This window comes from Cydia pomonella, chromosome 6 (genome assembly GCF_033807575.1).
Source record: "Cydia pomonella isolate Wapato2018A chromosome 6, ilCydPomo1, whole genome shotgun sequence".
In the NCBI taxonomy this organism is placed as follows: Eukaryota; Metazoa; Arthropoda; class Insecta; order Lepidoptera; family Tortricidae; genus Cydia; species Cydia pomonella.
In genome coordinates, this window is record NC_084708.1 from 4,008,823 (window position 1) to 4,025,989 (window position 17,167).

The window sequence follows — 17,167 nt, forward strand, 5'->3', positions numbered from 1 at the left end:
GAGCCGCTTAAGTAATTCCTATTTTAAGTAATTGGACTTTTTAAAATTAGAATCATGATAATTGTAGGTAATTTGAAGGAACGGACTATTTTCAAGCAAAGACGAGAAGAAGGAATTTCGGATTGATATATAGGTTTTTTTTATGAACATAAGGCCCACATGAGTGTGAAGTATATATTCGTCTTTTTTTCGTGTTTTAGATGCCTGTTTGCATGTTTCAAGAGAGAATATTACAACTTTTGGACCCGGGTACGTCCTTAAACTACGTCCAAAAGAGAGGTATGGGCATTGTGGTGATGTCATCTCGCTTTGTGTGGTAGGGCACAGCCAGTGGATGTCATTCCAGATCTAGAGCAGAGCCCAACTGAGGAAGTACCTCCGCCTTACAGAAAACAGTAGCCAAATAACACTAGACCCCACTCATAGTGTTGTGTTCCTGCCGGTGAGTAAGGTTGCCAGAGCTCAACGAGGGGGCGCGGGGTTAGGGTCGGCAACGCGCATGTAACTCCTCTGGAGTTGCAGGCGTACATAGGCTACGGAGACTGCTTACCATCAGGCGGGCCTGTTTGCCACCGACGTAGTATATAAAAAAAACTGCATAGTAAGTAAAACCAGTGTATACTCAAAGGTTCTAAGCTGGTTCGCTTCGCGGTCTAGTCAGAGCAGTTAATGAAACCAATTGTTAACCAATATAACGTACTAATTAAGTACGTTTTCTTGTGCATGGTAGGTTCTGTCTTGTGAGCTACGTTGAATGCATAAACTTACATTTACACCTTGCGCCAAAAATCTGCAGTCTCCTGTGCTGCCCCCTACGGTTAATGCTCGCTCCCTGTATAATACAAGAATGAAAACAACATTAACTTAGATAAGCTTTGAGTTGTATAAAATTGTTTTTTTTTTATAAGTTGTGATAGCATTGTTTAAATTTGCGCGCACATTGTTATATTGTTATTCCATTTCTATGTGTGAGTACCTGTAATTGGCTTTGTATTGTTACCCAAATCTGCATAATGTTTTTGTAGCTGTTGGTATAAATAAATAAATAACATCGAAGCGGAATCATTTTCCCCGCAGCACTCCAGTCGCAAAAGAAAACCAATGTGAAACGAAACGCAAATGTCCGTATTCCGTGCGTTTTTTTAGTTACCCGCTCGTTAGTGTGTTCAATTCGTTTATTCGTTTTATCTACTTTTTGATGATGATGGTGTCCTCCCAGACGTATACGTTGACGGCGAAATCTTGATAAGATTTTTTATTTATTAATATAGTTTATTAACTATTACGCGCATGGGCGCGAGAGTGACTTGCAAATCCAAATTTGGTTTTGAAAGTTCGGTTGCACGGAACACAGTAGAGCTGTCCAGATGAGTTGTATGTATAGTTGTAGGAGAGCTTGGACCGAGTTTTTCGGAGCTGACGTTTGGCGTCAAGATCTTCAAGCCGTGTCAAGAAAAAAATAATTTTAAACTAAAATTAAATTCCGATTAAACTGTTTTCTATTCAGCTTGCTGTGGACTCTTAATTCAATAACAAATGATTTCATGTCATTAGATGCAGAATCTCAAGTCTTTATAAAAATAAGTTTTTACAAAGTAAAAAGTTTGTTAAGCATTGTTCGATAAACAGGTACACGAGTTGACGGGAACAAAAGACTCCTAAGCAGGAAGTGAGCTGAGTTAAGCGGTAGTTAACTTAATAATTACTTTCTGAACATTCACGATCAATAAGCTTATTATGTACTTTTTGAAAGTCATTCTCGAGTTATATAGAGAGAGTTCCCCTGTTTATGAGGGGTAGTTAAAAATAATATTAATAAGTAACTTTTTTATCTACACACATAAACCCTCTATGATGCCTTCAAAATCCGTAAGTAATATTTTGTTCCAACAAATTTCTTATCTGTGATAATATTGTAATTGCTTTATAACTACATCGAAATCGATTTGATGTCATTAAAATTTGCAGTCTGTTCCGAAAGAGAAGAGTCGTGGGATGTATTGGGCCCCATACATCCCACGACTCTTCTCTTTCCGCACAGACTAAAATATCTCTAAAAAAAAAGCAATTCGATTTGATCTCTATTCTATTATCAGTCGACATGCCTTTTTGTTCAAAATGAAATGTCAATTTTGACATATCTCGCATGTTAGTTTGTATCGGAAATAGACTCCCGACTCTAGTTTATCTCTGAATAAAAAAAACTACGAATGCGTGACAAAAGTTTTCATTATACTGCCATTCGACGTACAGTTTATCTTTTGAATTAAACGTTTTAAGTATAAAATGAATAAGTTGTTGTTTTTAAAGTAACTATAGCAAAAGTTTCGTGTAAAATGAGCGATAAAAATATCTCGGTGACACCACCACATATCCGCGAGTTCCGCCAAAAGAGCAACGATGTCCCAACGTTGGCTGTAATTTGGGTTAGTGAATACATCATAGAAAGTGTATAATATGTGTGTAGATAAAATAGTGTATGTAACTGTACATAATTAGGCATTAAAACACTCGTTAATGCCTTTTATTATGTAGCAGTCACATAAAGTACTATTATACAGTAAGTAAATTAACTAAAAGCATTTACTCAAACCCGTTAATATTTAGATCATACTGAACATGTTTCATTATGGGACCAACCCCGAAATCGCGAAAAAAAAAAAATTCTCCCATTCCCAATTTCAGCGTGAGACCTGCCAAAATGTACGACATAGCCAAATTTTATTTCGGGGTTGGTTCCATGGTAAAATTTGCTCAGAATGACCTAAATATTAACGGGTTTGAGTACCTGGTTTTAGTTAATTTACATACTGTATAAGGTGCTAACAAATTAGCTACCAATCATTTTACAGCTGATAGTACTCGGCTCCTGGAGTATATGTAAGCATGAAACATAATAGGTTTTATGATTTTTTTTTTTGAAGAAAATTGGAAAACATCTTGTTAATGAGATAATAAAATGAGGCCTCATTGAACAGATTCTAGAACCTCTTTTACCTAACTCTTCGCTGGCCACACTATAACTTGAACTAATTCCCCATTAGATACTAATTCAAAGCACCTTTTACTATTAGTGCTTGGACGTGTACAGTCAGATACAGAAATAGCTAAGTGGTAGGTGTTCAAATAAAATAAATTCGGGAGCCCGATCCAGGTTTCACGACGATTAGGGTTTTAATTTTATTTTAAAGGTCGCATCTTTTAAAAAATGCGCAATTGTGTTGTGAATCGAACTTATCGATTACTTTTTTTTGTTAAAACTTACATAAAATTAAAAATCAAAAACATGATATACACGCTCCTGAGCACCCACAGCCATCTCAATCACACTCTCGTTCAGTGAGAGTGAGACAACCTGAACCTACTGATTATTATGAAAACGTTTAGCTACTTCTGCCCCTGACTATAATCAGAAACATCTATGATAATATATAATTATAGGTACTATAGAGCTTAATACTTTTCCTCGATTAAATAAAAAGTAAAAATAATTATCGACGTCCCCATTGCACTCGACATTTTAATTAAAAAATAAGACCTCAGAGTCCATAAGACTTTGATTACTTAGGATTCGATTCGAAGAATGAGATACGATAACGATAAGTTCTGGTTTAGATAAGTTCTCATTTAGATATCGTTTGTATGTCGTATATTTAACAGAAGCAGCTCGATTCGGGCAACCAATGTCAGTTTGACGTTAGAAATATCGTAGATAGATCTTATTGGTCAACGTTTAGCTATCGATATTTTAAAGATCTTTTCAAAATTTTAAACGTGTCGCAAGCATTCTTCGAATTGGGAAAAAAGAACAAGAAGGAGGTCTCAGTTTGAACAATTTTGATACGACCGTGAGTCGTGTCCACAGGGATCTAACGCCCACCAACAACTACGAGCGATATGCCTATATCGGCACGGTGAAATTTGACACCTGAAACTGCCAATTTCCTGTTCATTTTAGGGTCAGTAAGTAACGACGGTACGTAGCATTAATATTTACTTCAGACCACCAATGAACGTCGAATTGTTGAAAAAATTGGGTACTTAGCCAACGGGCCAATCGTTAACGCTCCGTAGCGTAGCGTAGTCATGTCTCTCTATCACTCTTCCACTGCGACAGGGTCATTTGCGTTTCGTTCGCTACGGAGCATAAACGATGGGTGACGTTGGCTACGCACCCTGATTTTTCGTGAGAACTGATCAGTGGTGAATTGTGAGGTCTCTTCCGCATCCCTGCTGTGGAGTGTATATTCGCGCCCCACCGTGTGGGGCGGTCATTCGCCGTCGTTTTGGGGACGACTGTACGATCTGCTGAAACGATCAGTGTACCCCGCTAACGCTAATTGGTGCTCACGATCAAGGTTGTGTTAAAACAAGATTAAAACCATATCAAATGAGAGGTCAAAACCAAAACTAATTTAACAAACAAATTTGTTAATTTTATTTCCTTTATTGGAGAAACAACAGAACTACAATAATAGTAATAATAGATCCGCAGGGCAGCTTGTGGCAAGCTGTTGGGTAGTAACGACCCCACGGACCCGAGTACTCCGGTCGGTCAGGGTCTCCGTCTCCGGCGTGTCTTCGTCGGTCGGAGTGGAGAGAGGAGTCGTTAGAGCTAAATGCTCCAGGGGTGGAAGTGAAGAATTGCATAAGACGCGAGTTGGCACAGTGGCTGTTATCAGCCAATTGGTAGGAAGCGCCGTACGCCGACACCCCTGAGCCGCTCACACCGGTGTTGCTCCTAGTCGTCTTAACGACGGCATTTTCAGGGGTCCATCTAGTGGGCGACGAGTCACCGCCTGCCTCGACAACTAGTGAAAACATTGTTATGGCAGGTGCACGGACATCTTTGCAATAACTCAGTGTCATTGTTCACCCAAACTTCAATCCATAGACCGTCCACAATTCACTTTTCACTTCACTAAATGCCTGCTGCGACCGGTTCATGGGTGTCTATTGTTTCGCCTGTAAGCGAGTTCCAGCAAGAGTTCTACATAAATGACTTTAAAGCTCTCCAAGGATGTGTTGGATCTATATCCCCACGCAAGCCTATCAAAAGACCGGCATTTATAGGCCCGTGAAATCCAAGGAGATACAGTAATAATAGTACACTCGTAAATGATAATTGATGAGTTATACAGTTCAATAGACGTGTAAATACTTAAAAAAAAATCTTTATTATCTATTTACAGACATAGTAAGCATTTGCGGGGGCCTCTCTTTAGGCTTACAAGGGCTGTGTTGAGACGTCCCGCACTTCCACAACCGTAATTACTTATAATTACTACGCTAAATATGTAGATAACGCTGTAATGCTAAGCTAATGTTACGGTTTTGAACTGGTTTCGATACGATCTTATCGTATTAAAATGAGACCAAACACGTAACAAATTTTTAAAACAAAATCAGCCTCTGAGAATGCATTTCCAGTATTCCCTGGACGTTTAATCGCTAGTTAGAGTAATCTGCTGATTGCTGGATTGCCTGACGGAATGAGTTCAGCTCAACAAGTGTTGTTGGGGCTTATTGTTTGTGTACTATACTGTTACATTTCTCAGCTTTTGTTTATTTATTGTCGCACCGCGCAAGATAGATAGCTGTCAATTCAATATGCATCTCCAAAGAATACAACAAGATATATGGATAAAAAAAAGTTTGTTAAAACTGGTGTCTTTTCCGTGGACTTTAAAAAAGTTAAGAGCTTTGGATACGTCTTTCTAAACTATTACCATGACTATAAGAATACGAGTAAAGTAAGAAAATTAAGCTTCAAAGTCCGTATTTCTTCATAACATGAACTTATAGTTCAATAAGTTTATGACCCATGTAGCAGTACGAGTATGTACAGCTATCTTTCTACAAAGAAGAAAAAGCATAGTTGTGACTACATCTTTTTTGAAATTTTGTTGATTAACTTTACACATTCACTGCCACCGACCCGCTAGACAGGTTCTCTGTTCGTAGGTGCTCTTCGCTACATACTTTTCCCGTGTTATAAAGTAATTATTAAAACAAAACACATTCCGTTTTTTACACACTTTTATTTAGCTTCACCGCGTATCTTCTTTGTATACATATTATATATATATATATATATATATATATATATATATATATATATATATATATGTGTGCTTCAAATCTTGTAACTTAAATTTGAACCACTTCCTGGTGTCGGTTTGAGCTGAAATTTGGTATACTTCTGTATTCCCGATGACAATGCAATAGGATACTAAAATGGAGCTGATATGATGATGCAGTCAGAAGGTAGCCAAAGGAACTCTACGATGGGTAAACTTAAACACATAGAGTTTAGGCTCATTGGAAAGGTCTCGAGAAGTACTTGATAGACATACAAAAAAGAGAAAGTGCAGTCGGCAATAAAAGTGTGTGTGTCAAAAATATTTTTGACGGTTACTTGTCGAATAATGAATAGAATCAGGCGTTACTTTGCGGAAATCTATACTAATAAAAATAAAAATATTACTTTGCTAAAACCGTCTACATCTGGGGATGCCTTGTAGAGAGGTGAAACACGTGTCGAGTTTTGTACTTTTGGTAGTAGTTTGTTTTAATTATTTGCGATGGGAGGGTGGTATATTAACTGCATGTACAATAGAAATACGCTAGTAAGTATAACGGGTTAGTACTGATTGACTAGCACGTTATCTTTTCGCGGATTAGCAAAGTAATATTTTTACTTTAAAACAGGTCAGGAGGTTAAGGTTTTCAAAATTATGGGATTCTTCTGTTTTCACAGGATATCATCAAGTTCATCAGGATACTCGGTAATCTCAGGATAGGGACTTGGATGAATAAGGTTGGAGGTCTGAAACAACATTATTACATTGTGTATCACAATAGAAATGTCATATGTATACACGAAACAAATATTTTAAAAACTTACGGGTGTCGTGCTCCAGCGAAGAGTTACGTTTTTATCTGTAACAAAATAAATTTTCGATAAGAATTTCCACTTTGTTATCTCCATGTTATTGTTTCATCGAGAAAGTTTTATAGGTTGTGAAAATACAGTAACTCTGGCTTTAATCCACGTTGGGCTTGCTAGTAATTATAAACCATCACTAGCAAGCCATCATACACTGTTTTTATTGTTGATGATTTCTCTCGTATATTTTTGTTTTGTTGGTTTCCGTAATTATTCCTCTTGTTTTTTTTTTGTTTTTTTTTAATACGTGTTATTTGTCGTGGCATCAGATGGGCCCTACGGAAGACCAGCGCTGGCTTTATAGCTAGCATTATGCTGAGGTGGGTCCATTTCGTGATGCACACTTTATGATTTTTCCTTTTCTTGCTCTTGCTGTCTGTACATGTTCGTATGTACGTACGTTTTGTGATCGTCACGAATAAATATCTTATTTTTTTTTTATCTAAAAGTGACGTTTATGTTTGAAGAACTTTCACACTGACATATTATCTAATCCATATCGTATCTTTAGCAAATATTTGACGTAAGTATCTTAAAGTTCGAATCGGGCTGATTGTCAGTTTCACTGCCAACTTTTTGGTAGCGCTTCACGCGTAGCCGATTCTAGCGTTTTCCCGCTTTGTAGAGGAAAGCGACTACGAACCGAGCGCCCGCCGAGCCTTCTATTCCTTCTAATCTAAACCTTCTATTCGGGCTCGCTGTACGATGCAACTGAAAACACACCCCTGATAAGTCCCCGGCGTACGGTGAGCGACAAAGTTATTATCACCCTTATTTGCTCGTAATAGGCATTATGTTGTTACTGAGTGGCATATTGTACTAGGAGTTTTCAAAGGGACGGATGTGTCCCTAACATAAAGATAACAGTTGGCCTCTCCGGCCGATGTTTTTGTATACAAATGTTCAGAATGTTTTTGTGACGAAATATAAACACATTTCGGAGTTAAATGAATACAATGGATGAGTGGAATAAGTTTGATGATTTATTTATGAGACTATTTCAGGAATAATTAATTATGCGAAAGATAATTTAATTTAACTATCCATATTTATTTGACAGGATTTTATATGAATTTATTTTATTTCATAAACATCAAATTACTAATAACATTTGATTTTTAGGTATAAATACATTCAAAAAACGTAAAAAAAATAATAAAAAATATATTTTTTGGTGAAATTTACATAAACTCATTTACATTTTTTCTTTATTTTGGACTCAGAAATGCGTGATTAAAATCTTTAGAGTTCCTCGTGCTACACGGTGTATATGTATATATTGAACCTCGTTATTGGAATTTTGAGAAAATTGTTATGGAAACACAATATATTAGTTCTCTATAAAACATGACAGCTGCTATTTATTATACGAAATGAAACCTTTTAATTTAATGTATTTCGTATTTATTTTCGATCTGTCATTCATGGTTGAACGAATCGAGGCGTTCACTCGTCCAGTGTCCACACGCTACCGCAAATACGGGTACCAAATGCTCTTTCTGAACGTAAATGGGTCCTCGGTACAGTCAGCATCAAAAGTAGCGGATCATACTGCGCGTCAAAAGTGTAACATGTATTTATTCAAGAATTCAGATTCAATTCTTGGATATTACTCTCAAGCTAAGACAAATTGGAAAGCTTTATCAGTAAGAACGGTTTGAACTTGGCGGCCGAATGTGATATAAAGGGCCGAGCGAAGCGACACAAGGACACAAGGCCGGCAAATAACTATCCCGGTCTGGAGCTATGTATAATGCATTTCTCAGCAAAAAGCGTGGAGATACAACCAATAAATGATCTAAAAATATACGCGGAGCCTAACGGGCGTTTAAGATCATTTTGTCGGCCTAGGCTAGCAGATTTGTACGATAATTCAACGCCGGCGCGCTTCGCTGAAGCCCGCACAATTTTTTTTGTAGCATATTATTACGAACATAATAACGGTGTCTTTACGCATGTATCAGAAAAATAAACTAATACTACAACAGCTCCCGTAATTCTATCATTCAACAACTTTCCCTGCCTGAAATCGACAGCTTTTATCGAATACACGCGCGTCACTGTATAGCCAGATTAATCAAGATAAGATTATGTTTATCTGTAGTACCGTTAAATGTCGGCTGAATTTCGAGTGCCATGTCGATGTTGACAGCTATTGTTCCATGTTTGGAGTGCTGATATATAAGACAACAATTTATGAGCCTGTAATTGAACCGTCTGTAACATTCGAGACATGTTAGGAAAAGTCTGCGTGTTCAATTGTTCGGGTGAGCGTAAAATAAATGAACGTAATGTTGGTGAGGTTCACTCATTAGACAAAAAGCTGTCTGTAATTTCAGTCCATATACACAGTATGCTCGGCCCTACTCTGCCGTAGAAGTTATAACTACAAAACCAATTCCGGATTCGTACTAAGAATACCATGACTATCGTAGGCGCGACCCTTTTAGCGCGTTTATCGCTTATTTTGGCTGCCCAAAACGAATGAAGTCTGACCGGTGACCGTTTTCTATATTTGTATCTTTATAGTACATTACGATACAAGTGCGAAAAATAGGAAATTCGAAACGAGTGGCGATAAATTAAAACACGACCGAAGGGAGTGTTTTAAATCGACACGAGTTGCGAATTACCTATTCGCACATGTATCGTACAACGTTTTACAGTACATATGGCCCTTTAAATGTTCGACACAGTAACGTAATATGCTACTTCTCGCACTAGTGCTATAAAGTAGCCCCATATGTACTGTAAAAACTATTATAACAAATTTTCCACATATTCTATGAAAAAGAGCAATAACGCCTAGGTAACATTGGCCAGTCATTTTATAAAGATGATTACATTGTTAACTCTGATACGTTTGATGGAAACGTTAGGATTATATTGAAGTGATCCTTGTTTCAACTTCTTACGAGCTGTATTATCAAACCTCAAATTTTACAAATATTTACAATCAACGAGCGTGATTGTATATTGTAGGCACCTTCACTTTGGTTAATTTCATGCACAAGCCTATTTAATATATTGGTAATGGTGACAGCTGAAATTTCTCTTGAAATAGCAACGATTCAGAATGTAGACAAACATGATGGCTGTCATTGACTATCCACAACCCCAGAGATAAAACACAGACAAAGTATATATGATCACATTGATCACAATGAAGGTAGAAGGCAACAAAAAAATTCCTATGCCTTTCATAGAATCTTTTTAGAAAATCGTATTTTATTGAAAAAAGCGGGCAAAGTTGGCTAGTTTGACGGGACCTAACATAAAACTTTCGACAAGCCTCTATCGCCGTGTCCTGACACTTGGCCAGTTAAACTGCCATTCGGATGAAGGCCCCTCATAAGTCCCCTAATAGACTCCAACCCGACTTCCGAACCAATAAGTACATCTGAAGGGCCCTAACTTTTAATGCATGATTTTTCTTCGAGAGTTTCCAACGTTAGGATTATTGGAAAGGTTTTTCGGGATAAAGATCGATACAGCTGGGCCTTTGACGATTGACGGTATAGTGAAAAATCTTGCATAGAAAAAGTTAGTTAAGGCGAGATGTTCGCTTGTCCTGTAGGGTTAAGATGGTCGGCTCTTTATCATTTGCCTGTCACGCTCTAACAAGTATGTAAGTGCGAACAACTGATAAAGAGCCGACCATCTTAGCCCTACAGGTCTATTTGTAGTGTTTTTGTTTCGATTTACTATTTATGTATAGATTTAATATGACCCATCTACGGTACAAGCTAATTTGGTTGTCAATACTAACGCTATGCTATCTCAAATGTAAAGTGAACCCTAAATGACTCAACAATTAAAGTCCGTAACTGGAACTCCGATAGCTCAGTCAGTACGTAGAGCAAAAGCGGATGTTCTGCGTACAACTGGGCTGAGCTTACAAGGAAAGATATGGAAAGTGATGCTCAAGCAACTTGCTAGTTAACGGCTGGTTTGAGTATATGTGTCAGTGCATCTGGAAAGGTACGACACGAGGTAGTCACGACATTTAGTTACCGAGTTACATGAGTTTTTGTGGAAGCTGGTGAAAAAGTGCCAAAATGGGTTTGTGTTATAATTGGGTTATTTACATTCTAAGGAACACGTGTGTACAAGAATATCAGTAAATTATGTTTTTTTAGTATATTTCTCCGACTATAAAGTTTAGTAGTCAGGGTACCTTGTCACGCCATGTCTTAAAAGCTTTTAAATTTTGAATAATTTTGTCAATATTTCCATTGCGGGTAGTCAACTACCTCTTTCTAAGATAGGGTATAGGATCGGTCTATAGCAACATGATTTTTTGATTTAAAAAAAATACTTAATGTTTTTTTATAAGAAAACATTCAACTTGCATGACTCCTGTATGAAATAACTATTTATTTTAATTTAATACGTTTGCCATTACTTAGATCAGAGGCTGGAGAGGTGCTGAAGGTACGATTAGATATTTACATTCTTTTGCTTTCATGAGTAATATGAAGTAATTTTTAAAAAGCGTTTTTCAATAATTTTCAATAAAAAGACAGGTCAAGACTGTTTACCTTTTTTCTACTTCCAAGTTTATATGTCTCAGTACAGACAAGAAATTGAGATAGCAATCCTAAAACGTGCTCACAAAATTTACGAGAATCGGTTGAGTAATGCGACCTGTAGGAAACAGCCGGAAATATGAAAGCATCTTTATCCCACCTGAACCGGAGATGTGCTTTGCTCGCGTTCCATGCGCTCATTCGAACTGAAGTTGTCATCGTACCAAAATGATCTCCTGTTTAGTTAATTAATATTTTTTTCTTAAAATTGTAGATAATCTAACACAAATCGACCTAGTCCCATAAAAGGCTCAATAAGGTTTGTGTTGTGGGTAGGTTCTTGCTGGACGACGATATATAGATAAATACTTAAATACATAGAAAGCATCCAATATCTGTAATGAAAACACAAAAAAATGTCCCTACCAGAATTTGAATCCGGTACCTCCTGCTTCGTAAGCAGGGTCATTACCCCAGAACAGGGATAACGCACCATTGAATTTTATTTTTGGGTTCCACGCCGATTGTAGCTCATCAACGATTTGCACACGGCACACGGGACCTACTGATTCGTAAGCAGTGTCAGTACCCAGAACAGGGAATTTTATGTCACTTCACTAGTCTACACTACTTCCGAGTTCATACGTTCACGAGAACACGAGGAAACGTTCCAGAAACATGAACCTTTCACTTTTTTAGGGTTGGAGTCATAGATTACTTCCTAAGTAGACGGAACAATTAAGACAACCCGTGCTTACTGCAAACGAATTGGCGTTGTTTACTAACAGAGAGGATAACCCGCGGTCCAACTAATGTTATTATGTCGTCAAATGTTATTTTGTTTTGTTATTCATGAGATGGGGAATTTTTTGTGTCACATCACTAGTCCCTACACTACTTCCGAGTTCATACGTCCACGAGAACACGAGGAAGCGGTCCAGAAACATAAATCTTTCACTTTGGAGTCTCCGGTAAATCCCTTGTAGATAGAGTAATTCAGCAAAACCATGCTCACACCTAGGGTTTGCACGACGGATTGAAATGTATGGGAAGATCCGGATAATTTCATACTTTTCGGATCCAGATTGCACACGAAGCGCGCAGCTGCTATCATATTAATCCTATGCAAAGCTACAAATAGATACTAATCTCATTTTTAAACGCAAAAGTTTTAAATGTTATAGATACTTATCCCCCATTCAAAAAGTGAATAAGTACCTACAGTTTAAATACCTAGACAATAATACACTGTAGCAGCGAAGTAACTACCAACCTTCGTAAATATGTAACAATTATAAATCATAACGACGACGTAAAAGAGAGGTATGGGCATAAATAGAGGTATGGGCATAAAGAGAGGTATGGGCATTGTGAATGTCATCTCGCTTTGTGTGGTAGGGCACAGCCAGTGGATGTCATTCTAGATCTAGAGCAGAGCCCAACTGGAGAAGTACCTCCACCTTACAGAAAACAGCAGCCAAATAACACTAGACCCTACTCATAGTGTTGTGTTCCTGCCGGTGAGTAAGGTTGCCAGAGCTCAATGAGGGGGGGCGGGTTTAGGGTCGGCAACGCGCATGTAACTCCTCTGGAGTTGCAGGCGTACATAGGCTACGGAGGCTGCTTACCATCAGGCGGGCCGTATGCTTGTTTGCCACCGACGTAGTATAAAAAAAAAATACAGTGAAAAAGTAAAACACTTTAACGTACATAGTGTGGTTAACTTCTTCCCGTCTCTAAGAATACGTCCAGTCTGGCTTAGTTAAATTTAAGTTGAGATTAGTCCAAGTTTACAACCTAAGAACCCAAAAATATATTCATTCCAGATACGTATGTTAATTTAGTGTAAGTACTTTCATGAAATATTTCTTACAGTACAATTTTTAAATTTGATGGAAGTAATTGTCGTGTACGATGTGCGTGCGTATTTGCGCGTCGTCTACCTACTCGTGGTACACTAAATTGAACCGAAAGTGAGTTGAGTTGGTGCTTGGTGCCACAGTATTGATATAGTGTGCAAGACCTTTACAACGCGGATTCTGTGTGAGATAGTCTATAGCCAGAGTAAATTGTAAAGTTTTTCACCCGCTGTGATTTCGCTGTGACCCATTTAACGGGAGTGGAGTTATTTAATATCGCTAAGTGTTACTTTTTGTCTCAAAAAAGCAGTTAATTCGCGAAAAGGGTCGGTTCAAGTTAGCGCCCGCTTTGAAGTAAAGAATACTGAATAGCGGCAGCGTATGCCAATGTTAATTCATTTACCTATATATAGTATGAATTTTCTCAAATGACTTTTACGCCTCCTAATAACCTGTAAAAAAAGCCATTGTTTATTTTGTGCGAGCGGTGGGTGGGTTCCCGTGTTGAGCGCGTGCCAAAGCAACAATTTCGTTTAAAATGCGGCTATGTCGTGGTGGTTTTAGGATTCGAATCTATGTACATGTAGCCAACATCTTTTGGTAATGTAAGACGATCGACCACCTCAATGTAGGCGAGCGTTCATATTACATAGAGTTGCATTATTACTTATATCGATGCAGCAGTAAAAAATATATGTCAACGTTTTTTTGGGCCAATCCGTATACCGATGGGTACCAATCTATTGATGTTTTAGAAAAGATATGATGTGATCCTGAACCTGACGTGGTCTTTATTGTGAGTAAAATGGCATTTATTTGATTGGAAAAATTGTAGACATACTCAAAATTAAATAAAAAATGCTTGTGACACGGCTCGCTGGTTACTCTACCTATTCATATTGTTTCCAGGGGCACTTACTGATGCCATCCCACCACCCAGCCTGCTCCAAAGTCTTTCATTCACTGTCTCGCGAGGGCGTGACATTCACACATTCGATGTATTACTCTCTTCCTCTTCGCCACACATTCGACAATCGGTATCGTCAGTGTCCCATCTTGGCTAAGACTCCTACCACCAAGTATTCTACGATAATAAATCAGCCAAGTTGGCCGGACTGACGTATGAACGTACCGATTACGGTCCTCTGTATAATCGGTATCCCTGTAACGGGTAATACTGGTGTCAGTTATATCCTTATAAGCCCTCAAAGGCGGTATGACGCTTGTTTGCGATGCGATTATGCAGGTGATAGCACCGTGGATGACTAACTAATAGATCCCGCATTAACCATGTGAACGTCACACTTATCGTGTGCGGCGCGTCATTGTGAACCTTGTCGGAATGCACGAAGGTTGATACTGGGCTGTAGCCACGCGCTTCAGTTGACATCTTTGGCGGTCTAAGGCCCTATAGGTTCGTGTACTTCTCTCACTCTCACTAGCGTAAGCGTGAGCGAGATGGATGTGCGTGTTCAGGACCGCGGATATCATGTTTTTGAATTTTAATTTTTAGAAGCAATTTTCATATTTTAAGCTTTTGTACATTGTTACAAATTTTTAAAATGCGTTTTAGACCTATGTTCGTGTTTTTTTTCTATCGAGCGAAAGTAAAAAATAAAAAAACAGAATTCGAATCGTCGAAGACCCTAAAGGAAATCCTGAAGAATGCTAAATTTTTGGCAGCCGCTTTCTGAACCTACGGCAACTTGGCGTACGTGTTACACGCACGCGTTGTATAGATTTTCTGACGATTCTCAAAATTATGCCCACGCCCACTCTGCCAGTTGTCATGATTGGAAGTTAGAACTGTTAAAGACGATCTATGCGTTTACGTATGCCATTTGTACCGGGGGAACCAGGAGAAATGACGGAATATCCAGTAGTAGGACTACCATTGATGAGCAGAGATAAGAGACGTGCGGAAATCAATCATTAGCAAAGTAACCCAGCGGGGCGAAGAAGAGATGTGGGTTCCTCTCTTTTCTCCTCTTGCTCTCATCTCCGCCTCAGTGGAAAGGCATTCTTAAACCACCATTGAATGGCGACTCCGCCTTGTAGTGTAGTGGAGCACCGCAGGGTCGCTATTAGGATATTGTGGGGCGCCAGTTGGTCAGGCCAGTTGTCATATTGGCTGCGACACGGACATACAAATTGCATCAGAGCCCATATGTAAGAGTAGATATTATCTCGGTGCGAAGATGTTTAAAGATCGTACTTATAGGTTATCGTAAAGGATGATTCACGCTATAACGCGACCTCCGAGGCTTCCGACTCTTCGTTTTCTATGATGGGTAATCTGTGATCACGTAATGCTCTCGAACTGTTCTAGCGTGTCATCCTTTACGATACCGTATAAGTACGATCTAGTGTGAGGTGATCTACGCAGGGAGCTTAACTTCATCATTTCCTAGTTGGTATGCATGGAAACGGGTTATTGAATAGAGGCATAATCCTGGCATGCATGAACTTTCACGTTGTCATAGGTATAAAAGGGGGTAGGAAGGTTCCAAAATGAGTTTGCAAATGCTTGCCTCGGGCTAGGAAGTTTTACAAGGTTTTTAGTAACTTGGAATATTCGTAGCAGTTTCAGTGTTTAAGAACTTTAAAAGAATTTGTTAATTCATATACGACTCAGCTGTATGGATTAGCAATTTCAAAATATTGCTTGCCATGTCAATATGGTGACATTACGATATTAATAATTTAATATAGTTAAAACTATCGAGCCTTAACCTAAAAGACATTGAACGTTTTTGCAGTACCAAAAAGGGTACCAGTCCGCATGTGTCCAATCCAAGCACGTAGTGCAAACGTCGCATGATTATCAGGGACATTTGGACTTACGACATAATACTTGAATAAAAATATTTTTTAAATTCTCTTTTCTAATTGTCAATAATACGAATTGTAAATGAGTATGAGTAATGTTTATTATTTATCTAACACGAAGGGTGCGGTGACAGTTGTCACCTCAATACTATTTTGGGAAATTTAGCGTTTTAAGGTTATAAACGGGATATGACATCCGTCAGCGTGCCCGTCGTGTTTGAAAAATACTGTAGTATAAAAATCCATCGCATGAAAATCAGTTTTTTATTGTCATATAAGCTTGTTTTCATACTTTTGGTCTGTTTTTGTTGTTTTGGTGTGTTTGGTCTGGTGTGTGGTTATTATATTGGGGTTTGTGGGCCTTTGAGTGCCACGTCGACCAGGTAGTGATCTATTGTGACAGCCCTTTAAAGTTCATTACTGATGCCCGTTGAATCCAGGAAAATCCAGATTCTTTGGGCCGTAATGTTCTGTACCTCATAGGGTTGTAATACGTGCCGCCCTAAGTGGGTACTTCTTTTTAACATTACATACTTGATCTACGAATAAATCGTAGAAAGAAACGCAGCACTTCATGTAACAACTAATCAAGTTAGCCAGAATCCAACTCGCGCCTATCTCGATCCAACGTGGAACTGCGTTAATACAATCGCTTCTCGTGAAGCAGGCGAGTCAAACATATGACAACCCAGATACACTGATAGGCCTTTGGACTTTTGGAACTTATCCAATTATATTACGACAGCCAATTGCTAGGTTGCTACACGCGCTTAACGCGTTCTACAACGAAAGTTGCGACTTTTAAGTTTGCGACAAAAACATTTGGATAGGTAAGAGGAAAAAAATATTTTCTCTGCATTAAAAGTAGTGGTTTTGTGAGCTGTAGACCTCGCCAACCCCAAAGGCTCCGCCATTTTGAAAAATATCCAAAAACCGAATCGATAAAAAAAAAGTACTTATACCTATGTAATTATTGAGTCTGCTTGTTAAGGAGAACATCC

The 17,167-nt window shown here is 38.4% G+C and overlaps 1 protein-coding gene across 6 annotated transcripts in view; it reads right to left on the reverse strand.

Moving 5' to 3' along the window:
- LOC133518719 (protein lin-10-like) overlaps positions 1-17,167 on the reverse strand; it is a 247,449-nt gene that overhangs the window by 194,547 nt on the left and 35,735 nt on the right. For all 6 annotated transcript variants that reach the window (XM_061852393.1, XM_061852391.1, XM_061852388.1 and 3 more), the window contains exon 2: positions 6,908-6,942. The gene's annotated coding sequence lies outside the window, so the exon portion shown is untranslated. The remainder of the gene's footprint in view (positions 1-6,907; positions 6,943-17,167) is intronic.